At 29.8% G+C, this 13653-nt stretch overlaps 1 pseudogene; it reads left to right on the top strand.

The window, feature by feature from the left end:
• The first annotated feature begins 356 nt into the window (after window positions 1-356).
• Window positions 357-1100, top strand: LOC149520514 (chalcone synthase pseudogene; annotated as a pseudogene).
• Window positions 1101-13653: the final 12553 nt, after the last annotated feature.

Here is a 13653-nt window from a genome sequence, read left to right as displayed (position 1 = left end):
ATATATAAACATTCCTCAAATTTTCTGATCGATTTCTTCAATTGATATATGTACATATATAAGATCTGACTGTGATTTCGGCTAACAGGTGAGAAATCTGCAATAAAGAAACGTTACATACACCTCACTGAGGCCATTATCAGAGAGAATCCAAACTTAAATATCTATAAGGCTCCTTCCTTTAATGTTCGTCAAGATATTCTGGTAACTGAAGTACCTAAGCTTGGCAAGCAAGCGGCATTGAAGAATGGGGACAACCCATATCAAGGATCGCGCACCTTATATTTTGTACATCATCAGGGATAAACATGCCTAGCGCTGACCATCAGCTTGCTAATCTCATTGGCCTGAAACATTCAGTTCAGAGATTCATGATTTATCAACAAGGTTGCTTTGCTGGTGGGACTGCCCTTCGTCTTGCCAAGGATTTGGCAGAGAACAACGCTGGTGCTCGAGTGCTGGTTGTGTGCTCTGACCTCACGGTTGAGTGTTTCCAGCCACCTTGTGAGACCCATTTAGACATACTCGTGGCCTCTGCAATTTTTGCTGATGGGGCTGCGGCTGTGATTGTTGGTGCTAATCTTGATACCACCATCAACGAGCGCCCTTTATTTCAAATTGTGTCAGCGAATCAGACCATTATCCCAGGCACAGCTGATTTAATGGTAGGAAAAATACGAGAAATGGGGATGGAGTATTATTTGTCTAGAGATGTGCCTAGAGATGTGCCTAAGTACATTGCTAATAACATTGAGCAATGCATAATTGAAGCGTTTACTCCTTTAGGCATTAGCGAATGGAAAAGATTGTTTTACGTAGTCCATCCTGGTGGCCCAGCTATTCTTAAAGGAATTGAAGAAAAACTTGGCTTGGAAAAGGAGAAGCTTAAAGCGACTTGGCATGTGCTAAGTGAATATGGGAACATGTGGAGTCCAAGCGTACTCTTTGTTCTTGACGAGATGAGGAAAATGTCAGTGTTGGAAGGCAAAGCCACGACTGGTGAGGGGTTAGAGTGGGGCATACCATTCGGCTTTGGGCCAGGTCTAACGGTGGAAACCCTGGTGCTTCGTTGCTTTGCTTCGGTTTGAGCTCGCTAGCCAATAGCCATTGCCTATATATGAAAAATCATCCAACACAAACCCCATCAATAAAATTTGAGAGTTGACTTTTGGTTTCAGCTGGCTAGCCAAAAGCCATTGCCACTAATTTATAATTAAAAAAACACGAGGCAAATCCTACTTATGATGATTGAAATTTCATTAATGATGTATGAAATAATAATCATATATATTTATTATTTCAAATTTCAATATTAATTGCTAATTCACGAGAGTACGGTTAAATGATAAGCTACTACAGTTGAAATTTTTACTCTTACTATATTTTAAAGCTGCAGAGACAAATTAATTAAAGGTAAACCAATTAACTTTGTTAATTGAAGAAGTTAAAAAGATAAAACAATAACTTTGTTAATTGAAGAAGTTAAAAATATAAAACAATAACAAAGGTATTAAAGTAATTTTAACATCAGACAGCCACATATAATTTTTTAATGCAAAAGCAGATTGAGAGTTGTTTCTCGAAATGTTTGTTTGGAAAGCAACTTTTTATCTCAAAAGTCAAAATAATTTTCTGCTTTATACAGACTGTTTGTTTCAAAGGCAGTCCAAACTCTTTTATTATTATTATTATTATTATTATTATTATTATATGATGAAGGTGAAAAATCGCTCAAGATTGAATTTAATCCAAATAGTTGATTTTTTTAAGAGTTGAAATGATTTTAATTTTGTGATCATGATGAACATTTAGAAAAATTTCCATAAAAAAAGGGAAAATTATTATCTATAAATACCACTAACCACTTTTAACCTACTTCTCGTTCACATGCACGTACAAGCTCCAATTTAGAACAACTGTTTAACAGTCACATACGGTTAAACTAGAGTTTTTTTTTTTTTTTTTTTTTAAATTGAAACTGTAAGAATTTGAACTCTAATAACTAAAATTAAGGTTTTATTTGGTAGAGAAAATGAAAAATAGTAAGAATTAAAAATTTATTAATTCAATGATTAAAATTCATAATCACTTTCTTATTTTATAATTTAATCATTAGATTAATACTTTTTTTTTTAATAAAGAGCAGAGAACCGCTTACACTATACAGGCTCTAGGCTTTGTAACATCCAAAATATCATCTTGCAACAATCTACCTAAGCCGAAGGAGTTGGACTAAAAGCCTCCAATCCAATCACACCAACAGAAGTAAAATCAAACAATAAATCAAACATACAAGAGACAACAATTTAACGTGGTTCGATCCAATCAACCTACGTCCACGGATGAGAAACAAGATCCACTAATTGTAGAGAATTATAAACATACATCAAATCATCAACCCCACTCAACAATCAATACTCATAAGACACTCTTAATCTCCTCTAATCCTATGAAGTATTCTCAACCCAAACAAACACAAACTCAAATTCTTCTGCAATCTTTCAACATAACCAAACACATACCCATATGCTCCCATACATCATACCTATGTGAACCTTCTCAGTCTCCTCTAGTCTACTCACAAACAAACATACACATTCATAAGACATAGAGCCCCAATACTCCTACCGGGTGTCTATCCCACAAAATCCTACAACTCTCTTTCATCTTTTTCTCATACCAAACCTTGTAGAGACTTCACCTATTTATAATCATACAAACTTACCCATTAAGAATCCCTCTTCTCTTAGAATTCTTCTCCTGTAAGTCAAACTTGCTTATTAAGAATCCCTTTCCTTTTAGAATTCTTCTCTTGCAAGTTAAACTTACCTACTAAGAATCTTCTTTCTCTTAGAATTTTTCTTTTGCAAGTCTTATTGTCTATCAAGCAATATCTGACAAATCTCAAATAAATCCCAAACAAATCTCTTATGAGATTTGAGTCAATATTCCCAACTATCTCCACCTTAACTCAAATTTCATTAATCATCTATCTTCATGCTAGACATGCTTGGCTCCACTTGCAATAAAAGTCTTACAATCATCTTCTCTTCTCTTGTGTCTTCATGCTTCATACAAACCAATCCTTCAATCTTCAAAACACAAACTCAAACATTTTTCTTGAATCACGCTCCTTTAAGCTTGCCTTTTCTCATATCTCAACCAAGCTCTTCTCATATCTCGAACTATCAACTCTTTTCATGTCTCGAACCATCAATTTTTCCCATATCTTGAACCTTCAGCTCTTCTCATGTTTCGAACCTTCAGCTCTGATACCACTTGTTAGGGAACACCACAGCTTTGATACCATTTGTTGGGGATTACCACAGCTCTGATACCATTTGTTGGGCTAAAAGCCTCTAATCCAATCATACCAATGAAAGTAAAATCAAACAATAAATCAACACACAAGAGATAATAATTTAACGTGGTTCGATCCAATCAACCTACGTCCACGGATGAGAAACAAGATCCACTAGTTGTAAAGAATTACAAACATACATCAAATCATCAACCTCACTCAACAATCAATACTCATAAGACACTCTCAATCTCCTCTAATCCTATGAAGTATTTTCAACCCAAACAAACATAAACTCAAACCCTTGTGTAACCTTTCAACATAACTAAACACATACCCATATGCTCTCATATATCATACTTATATGGACCCTTTTAGTCTCCTCTAGTCCACTCACAAACAAACATACATATCCATAAGATGTAGAGCCTTAATACTCATATGGGATGTCTATCCCACAAAATCTTACAACTCTCTTACATCTTTTTCTCATACCAAACCTTGTAGAGACTTCACCTATTTATAATCATACAAACTTGCCCCCTAAGAATCTTTTTCCTCTTAGAATTCTTTTCCTGTAAGTCAAACTTGCCTATTAGGAATTCCTTTCCTTTTAGAATTCTTCTCTTGCAAGTCAAACTTATCTATTAAGAATCCTCTTTCTCTTAGAATTCTTTTTTTGCAAGTCTTATTATCTATCAAGCAATATCTGACAAATCTCAAACAAATCCCAAACAAATCTCTTATGGGATTTAAGTCAATATTCCCAACAGAAGGATGAGACAGTAGTTTAATTATTTCAAAGGTACTCTCATGAGCTAAGTTTCCAAAAATCCATACAGAAATGGGTCTCAATAGATATAAACAAGAGAATAATCTTAATCTAATTAGAGAAGTTGTTTGCAATCATGTACAACCTGATACAGAGGATCATTATCATGCAGAGATTTTAAAATTTTTTGCACAGCCAATAATGAATCAAATTCCACTAGAATTCTTTTGCACCTATGCTCCCAAGCTATTTTTAATCCTATAAAGACAACATAGATTTTAGCCATAATAATCAACCTCCAACCAAGTCTACATGTAACCCAAACATCTTATAACCTTCACTGTCCCCACAAATAGAGGCGAAACCAGAAATATGAAAAATGAGAGATCAAATAATAATTTTACTAGAAAAAGGAGGATTGAATTTATTTTTGATGAAATGAAGTATTCTATCATAATGGTGTAAAAAAATTTTTGAGGGGGCCATGGCCCTTGCCAGTCCCCTTAGCTACACCCCTACTTACAAAGTTCACCAATAACTAAATCATTTGGATTAGACTTTGTGGTAACATCTACATAGAGTTTGACAAAATTAAAAAAAGAGCATTGCCAAGTAATATAAACAAGCTCTCTAGCCCGCGAAGTTTGCTGACGACCTTATACCTCAAATAATCTTTCACAGAAAACATAATTGAATTACAAACATTAAAATGCCATATGAAATCAGCTTCAAACACAAGTCGATTACATAACTTCCAAAGATGCTAACAAGTAAAGCCAAAAAATAAAAACCAAGGAAGAAATGGTCAATCATCTTGTTACGCTTAAGCAAGTAAAACTTGAGCCAATCATGTAAAGATAAAGAGTTGAAATGATCTAAATGAGCAGCATGCAGCTAGGTGGACCAACGGAATTGAGATTCATGACAATCCATTAAAACATGTAATGTATCTTCCAAATTTGCATCACACCTTGGACAATCAGTAGAGGTAGAAAATTTTCTTTTGTAAGAATTCTATTGTGTATTAGATCCAAAGGAAATGTTTAACTCGAGGTGGCATATCCAACATTCAGAAACGGCTTTAAGAAAAAATAGTAGTCATTCGATCTGCAAAGAGATTACAGGACAATTTAACTGTAAAATCATCAGATAAATTAAAAGACCAAATAACCTGATCCTCCCTATTAGGAATGAGATGCAAAATAGACAATTGACTTTTGACATTGCCATAACAGTTTTGGATACCACCAAATGAAAATTTTAAAAGTTTCAAAACTAGAAGAGTCGTTACTAATTTATTTTTAACATGATTGACAAAAAAAAAACTTTTTTAATAAAATTTTAAAATTAATTAAAACTTATTAAAAATATATTTTTTTCATCTGGTTTGCAAAAAATAAAGTAAGATTTAGGAGTAAGGTTATGTGTGGGAAATGATTAACACTCTCACAATGATCGTTTTTTAAAAACGCTACTAATTGATTATATATTATCCTTTACTTTAATAAAAATGGCCTTAATTATAATATTTTATATAATTCCCTTAATTTTTTTTTATTTTTGCAAAACCTTTTTAAAGCTATTTATTTAGGAATAAGAAGAAAATCTTTAGTTTGGGAATACTTTCTAAATTTTTTAATATTTACGTGAAATTTTTAAAAATATTTCTTTACTTAGGATTATCATAATAATCCTTAAAATCTGACATAATATTCATTTATAAACACTAATTATTAAAAAGCCCTCCAATATCTAAGTAGGATTCAAAGAATTATTTTTACTTAGAAATATTAACTTTTATTTCTAAAAATCCTTTCTTCGAATCTTATTTTATCATTTCAATTTTATTATCAACAAATTTCATGTATATGATGCAATATATAATAAATGATACCAAAAGAGAGAAAATCACATAATGCCAACGATCAATTTTATTTTACTTTTTCAAATCTCTTATTTTTATACTTCTTACTGTTATTTCTTGATAACAATCTTTAATGATAAAAAAATTTCTTAATTCCCCAATATTTAGGTGGAATTTAAAAAAAAATTGATCACTCATAAAAAATTTATAATACACTACCAGAAAAATAGCCTTTATTGTCGGTAATAGCAGTAGTGACGGATTTAACGATGGAAAAATTTTGTTGGTGATAGCTAAATCAGTAATACTATTTCATTAGCAATAAACAAAATTTGTCAAAAACTATAGACGAAATTATTACTGATGGATTTACCTACATATTTTTTATTGATAAATCGATCAGTAACTTGTTAGTAATCAATTGGTATTTTGTCAATAATTCATTAGTATTTCGTCGATAATGGCTAAAATTTCATCAATAATACTAATATTCCTTCGGTATTATCCATCGGTAAAATTATAGTTTCATTAATAATTTGATTAATTCCATCTATAATTATTCAAAAAATCTATAATTATTTAAAAAACTTGTAAATTACAATTAAAGCATGTGCAATTATTTAAGAATTCTATTATTATTAATTAAAATATCAAATCTAGATAACCTCCATCAAACATCGATCAAATACATCATAAAATATGCATCCTTTCATAAAACATCAATAACATCTATCAAATACATCATACAAATCCAAAAAGAATGTCATTGTGCTACTACTACATCTCCTGATCCAAAATCTTCGTTGTCATCATTAGGTCTAAAAATTGTATTGGTGGAGTTTGTCTAGATCTCATTAAACCTTCATTTGATCCATGAAAGATCTAAGCTCAACCCTCAACTTATCAATTTCTTCTATTTAAGGCTGATAAGGCATAGATGATGGACCACAAATAGGGTGAGACATTCCTACTACAGTAATGGACTAAGTTTAGTGAATGAAGTTTCTAGATCTATTTTGTAGATCCAAAGCCATATACATGAGTGCGCGTAGCTTAAATTCCTTTAATAGCTTCAGTCTATACTTGTGAATCAAAATCTAGATGATTGAAAGAGTTTTCACTGTATTTCTGAGATAATGTAGTAGCACAGTTTTCTTACAAAAAGTTTAAAACAATAATCATTATATTTTACCTGTATAGTTCACTAAAATGAGATAACTTCAAATAATTCATAACGTCAATTTTTTTATTATTACATATGCAATAGTTTTCACATTTCACAAACTCATTGCATTTTGATATACATAAAATATTATCTAGTTCAATACAAAATTTCTTATAATGTTTAGGCTTTCAATTACTTCACTATATACTTCATCAACAATAATAATATACAAACAAAATCACAAACAAAAATACACAATATTTTTCAGATTTCACAAATGTGATTTCATCTAGATACGCAAATAACACTATCAATTTCAATATTGAATTTCCTACAATTACTAGTCATCGTGATATACTATTAAGATAATTCATCAACAATCACAATACACAACTATCATCACAATGAAAAATACGCAATAGTTTCCACATTTCACAAATGTAATTTCATCATAATATACTCTAAAGATAGTTGATTAATAATCACAATATACAATTGTCATTGCAATTCAAAATAAAAAATAGTTTTCATATTTCTCAAATGTGATCTTAATGCAATATACTATATATATAGTTCAGCAAGAATTACAATACACAACCAGAATTACAAAGCAAGTTACACAATAGTTTACACTTTTCACAAAGTCTTTACATTACAAAACACACAAGATATTATTCACACAGTCAGCAATATAATTCATGAAATGTTTGCATCATAAAACACATAAGAAATTTTATATTTCAATAAAGCAAGGCAAGTAGCAATTTCAAATTATTCACAGTCATTTAAAAGTCACATATATTGACAACTTTGGACTTGTTGTCAACAAAATCACCACATCCTCTGAAGGCCTATAAGTGCAATTGAAAAATTTTGTAAATGTGGTTTTCATTGTAACTTAAGTGACTATATTCGTTTATAAACATTTAATGAAATATGTTACAATACAATTTATATATTTTATTGATATTTGATAATAAAAATAACTTATGAAAAAAGATCATAACATTCTCTTTTTATGAACAAAAAATGCAATTGAGCCACTAGTGAACTTTGTAATACTTTCTTCTTTTTCTGTTTGACGATTTTGTTTGGCTTTGATGGAGATGTTTTGCCATTCGTGAGTGCTCTATACATTCTTAATAAAAGCATCCCAAATTAGGGTTATGATCCACCTCCGCTCCACACCTTTACAGTGTATGATGTTATCAACTTCACACTCTTTTATTGCTAATTCTTTCTCGTTGAACTTCAAGTCTTTCAATCGATTAATCAAAATATTATTCTGTGCTCATTGAATAAGAGTATCATCTGACTCAGCCTATTGAAAATTTTCCTAACATAATAAATAGGAATATAATAAGTCCTTGACAAGAAGTTGAACTTTTAATTCAAATCAAATAAATATATACACAAAAAATTAAATGTCCATTTACTACCCTAAATTTATCAAACATCATAGACTTAACTGACGCAGGTAATTTAGCTCATGTTGGCCAATGACCAGTAAAATTTGTTTGAATTATTCCTGAAACTGTTGAGCTAACCGATGATTGCTCAAAACAACTACATGAATTTGTTAAGAAACAAATAACAATAAGAAAAATTTGATACCTTTTTCCTAATAAAGTAATCCATACCCACTTCTCTGGAGTTATATAAGTTGATAACCCCTTGTTTGCCCCTTAGTCTTCTACCTAGTTGTCATCCTTTTTTCTTCACCAAATGTGTGGATCATCGGTGATTCTTGGATTGACATCATTCTCCGTCAGTGGATCATTCATCATCGGTGCTGAAGATGACCAGTATGGTGGATCATACTGCATCTGTGCTAAAGCTAACCTATATGGTGGATCATGTTGTATCGATTTTGATGATAACCTAATACGTGAATCACCTCTCATAGATCCTATCTTTGAACCACCTCGATGAAAAGCACTTTTTGCACGACATCCATTCATAACTATCAAATAGAACAAAAACATTCCATTGCTATTCCAAAAACTCAAAGAAAAACAAACATATATAATATTACTATTATATAGTATGTCATAAATCATAATAATGCAATTTGATTGTTTTCCACCATTTAACCTTCGTAATATTTTTTTGATTGAAGACCCTAAAATAAAAAAAAAATTTCAAGTACATGATATCATAATACTATTTAATATTATAAAATTTACCAACTTTTTATCAATATAATAATACCAAAATATTTCAATAATTATAAGTATATAAATTTTAAAAAATGTCAAATATAAAAGTTTTTCAAAACAAATATAAATCTTATTTCACATCAAACCCAAATATAACATCAAATACTCAAAAACTATTTAATTTCTATAATTATTATTAAAATTTAAAAAATATTAAATACAAAACTTCCATCAATATATATACATATAAATCTTAATATACATCAAACCCAAACTAACCAACAAATCGGCATAAATCTTAAACATTTAAAAGTTAATAAATCTACAAAAAAAAATTCAACAAATCTAAAAAAAAGCTCAACAATACTAAAAAAACCCCAATAAAAAATTCCAACAAAAATAAATTATAAGTTTAACATAACAAAAACTCAAAAAATTTATAACAAAAAAAAAAATTAAACAATAAACTCAACAAAAATACTAAACAAAAAACTTGAAAAAGGAATAATTAAATAAGCAAATTATCGATCGACGAAGGGGGAAATATCAATCAGCCGACGACTTATCATGGTAGGGAGAGAGAGGTTAGGGATTTGGGGGAGGGAATTTAGGGAATTTTGGGTGTTCACAAATCTGGAGAAGGAAGTTTCAAATTTTTTCATTTTTGCCAACAGAATAGTAATGGAAATTTTGTCAGTAATGTTTAATCTTTTTTGTAATTTTTTTTTACTAAAGAAAATTTTTTTTGATAATCTATTGGTAAAAAATTACTTTTGAATTGTCAATGAAAAATTTCATCGGTAAAAGCCATGGTAATTGACGCTAATTTTTTACTTATGGATTACCAACAAATTTAAATTCATTGGTAAAATCCATCAGTATTCCATCGATAGATGTCAATATTTTTTGACTAAATTCTATCAATATTTTGTTGGAAATTCATCGATAAAAATCTATTGGTAATACTTTTTATTCTTGTAGTGATAATCTTTAAAATAAGATAACGTTTCTTGGTAAAAATAGACATTTGAATTTCTTCCAACGTCTAGGCAAGATGTTCAAAGTTATTTTTACTTAAGAATATTATCTTATTCTTTGCTAAAAATATCTTTCTTTGTCTTGAACAAATCATTATTTTCCATGTCACTTTCATTAGCAAACTGGTGCAAATAAAAAATAAAAATAAAATGATACAAATAATCAATTTTATTTCTCATCTTGCAAGCTTCTTAATTTTATTATTTTTTATCATCTTTTTATTTTTAGCTAAATGCTAAATTTGAGATCAAACGTTTATATGATTGTTCAATTAATGACTAAATGTTTTATTTTATACAAATAAGGATCAAACATTATAAAAAATTTACAATTAATAATATATTTAGATGAAAATTTGTACATGTTGCACACACACCATTAACACTAATAAAAATAATAGTTAAATAAAAAAAGTGGCCATGTGTCATTTTTTTAGTGGTTAAGTATCATTTTAAATAAAAAAATTAAAAACATCCAAAAAATGAGATTTATTTTTAAAAAATGAAAAAATCATTTCATTTTTTCTTACTATTTTAAACACAGTTTAAAAATAAAAAAGAAGTAAGAAAATAAAAATTCAAAGTTTTGGTGATTTTGTGTATAATCATTAAATTTTCAATTGCTCAATATTAATCTATACAAAAAAAATCACCAATCCAAATTATAATACTCATGAAATTCAAAAACCTACAACTGGACACACCACTTGTAGTACAATCATAACTGGATGATTACAATAAACCCCTAAATACCACTTGCAATACAACCAAACACCCAAATCCTAGATCTTAACTAAAAAAGTCGGATAGTTTACTCACTATCAGGCCATGAAATTCTTTAATCTATCAATCCCAACCTTAGCCAACTTCCATCTCCAACTTCTCAAAAATAAAATTACAAAAAAGGATTCATTGATTAGGTGTTTGTTAGTTTGATTTTCTTCTAAAATTTCAAATTTGGCAAAGATTGAGCATGGACAAGTTTCTAGCGGCTTAACAAAGTAAGGTTTAAAATTTCTAGTTTTTTTGTATTGTGAATAAAGGAGTTATAGCTAAAGATAAAAGGTAAATACTAAGAGAGAGGAGTTAAATAAAGAAAGAAAATTGAATGAAAATGATAACCCTTTTATAACAACAGAATAATGGGAGGCTTTATAGAGAAACAAGAGTTGAGGCAAAAAAATATGAAATTAGGACCAAAAAAAATCTAGAAAGAACGAAGAAAGAAAAGTTGTTATATTTTGGGTAGGAGACACGCACAATTTTCATTCAATTTTTTACTTATTTTTTTGGGTTTTAGGTATAAATTAGTATCAATATACAACTAAACGGTACATAAGGGACACACATAGATTCAACCAAATATATCCTTAATTGTAAATTTTCAATAACATTTTATATTTATTCGTACAAAATAAAACGTTTAGTCCTAAATTGAGTAACCAAATAAACATTTGATCCTAAATTGAACATTTAGCCTTTATTTTCCCTTTCAAAGAATATCTAGTTATAAAAATGGTAATCTTTGGTGTCAAAAATTTTCCTTTAATTCACTAATATTTAGGTGAAATTTACGAAAATTGACCGTTTATGTTTTGAACAAAATCTTATAATAAATTTTCCAACAAAAACAATATTTCCTTGTAAAAATAATCTTTTGAATCCCCTCAAATATCTAGGTAGAGTTTCCAAAGTCATTTCTACTTAGAAGTATTGCCTTATATTTTTATTTTCCAAAAAATAGTGATAATTATTCCCTTTAAAATAATTATATAAAAAAATAACACTAACACAAGCTGTTACAATCTTTAATTCATAAGCTTGCATTTTCCTATAATTAAGCTTATGCATATACAAAAATATACAAACATAATTAAAGATTTAAAGAGATACTAGTTTTACCCAACAAGTCCTCTGTATTATAGCCCACCATAGAAATCTAATAAGCCTAAGTGAGTGGTGGGTTTGGGTAACATCTGGTCCAATAAGAGGTGAGTCATGGTCAGGGTTCGGGCCAATTAGGTCTTAGGTCAAGTCAAACTGACCCGTCAACTTTTTCTCCTTTTTAAAAAAAAAATATATAAAACTTTTTTTTCTAATTCATTTATCTTCTTTTCTAAAAAAAAAAAAAAAGGAGATCATCTTCTTTAAACAAAAAATAAGTAGACCATCGCCACTTCACCAACCCATATTCTAATAGTCGATGTTATTTAGCTCTCAAATTTCAGTCATAGATTTCTATCAGCATCATTTTCTCAATTCCAGCCTCTATTTTTTACAAATCACCTTATAATAACCTATATCTTCCCCTAAAACTGTGGCACAAACATCCCAAAATCTCTCCCACCACCACTTCAAATGCCACCATTTCTTGATATGTTATTTCCCTCCTTAAGATCTACCTTTCCACAAAAAATTGAGCCCTAGACTCTTTATAACTCCTTCAAACTAAAGCCCATCTTTTTGTATTTTGTTGATTTTTTTTTTTTGGCACTATGTTCCCATCCATGGGATGTGATTTTTTATTTGTGGTTTTGATTTTTTATTCTAGGAAACATAAAGGGAATTTTGGTTCTCAGTTTGGTTTTTTTGGGAGGTGATTAAACTACTAATTAGTGGCAATTGGGTGATGGGTAAGCCAAAAATATGGTGGTTGTAGGCTATGATGGCTTACGAGGTATGAAGGGGTTAGAGAATAGGTGATAGTCGACAGTAGAGGCTAGCCAAATAGGAGCTTAGTGTTGCTGGTGGTGTGCTTTTCTGTTACCTAGTAGTGAGGATCTTTTTAGTGTAATTTCATAAAAAAAAAAATGAAAAGTTTTATTTGATTTGAGAAATTTTTTGGATGATGGCAAAAAGGGTATCACAACTTTGGTCATGGTGTAAGGGTGATCTTGATGATGGATGATGGGAGGGCGTTGGTCATGATGCTCGGTTATAAGGTCTCGACTAGAAAAAAATTTTGTTCTTTATATATTTTTTAGCCATGTGTGTGTCATCTCCCTTGCTAATTCCTTTCCTATTATAAAATTCGGTGAATTTTAAATGGTTGCAATAGTACCTTAGCTAGAGGAGTTTGTTGCCATTATTTTAGGTAAAGGAGTTTGCAGTCGTCTATGGTTTGAAGCTTTTAATCAATTGGTGTCGGGAGTCAATAAAGGGTAAAAAATGGAGTAAAAAATGAAGAGTTAAAAATGGCTTGAATTTGGAGTAGCAACATGAAATGGAAGATTTGGGGTTTAAGAAAGTTAGTTGCATAGCAAATGATTATTTTTTTTTTGGTAAAATTTTCATTTCTTTAATTAATCAAATTTAATTAACTTAGGCCTTAAAGTCAAACTAAACTTTGGCTTTA

Source organism: Durio zibethinus, chromosome 1 (assembly GCF_047325235.1).
Source record: "Durio zibethinus cultivar Kanyao isolate XHJ-2024 chromosome 1, ASM4732523v1, whole genome shotgun sequence".
Lineage (NCBI taxonomy): Eukaryota > Viridiplantae > Streptophyta > Magnoliopsida > Malvales > Malvaceae > Durio > Durio zibethinus.
Note: the sequence above shows the minus strand (reverse complement) of the source record. Positions and strands in the feature narration are given on the sequence as shown.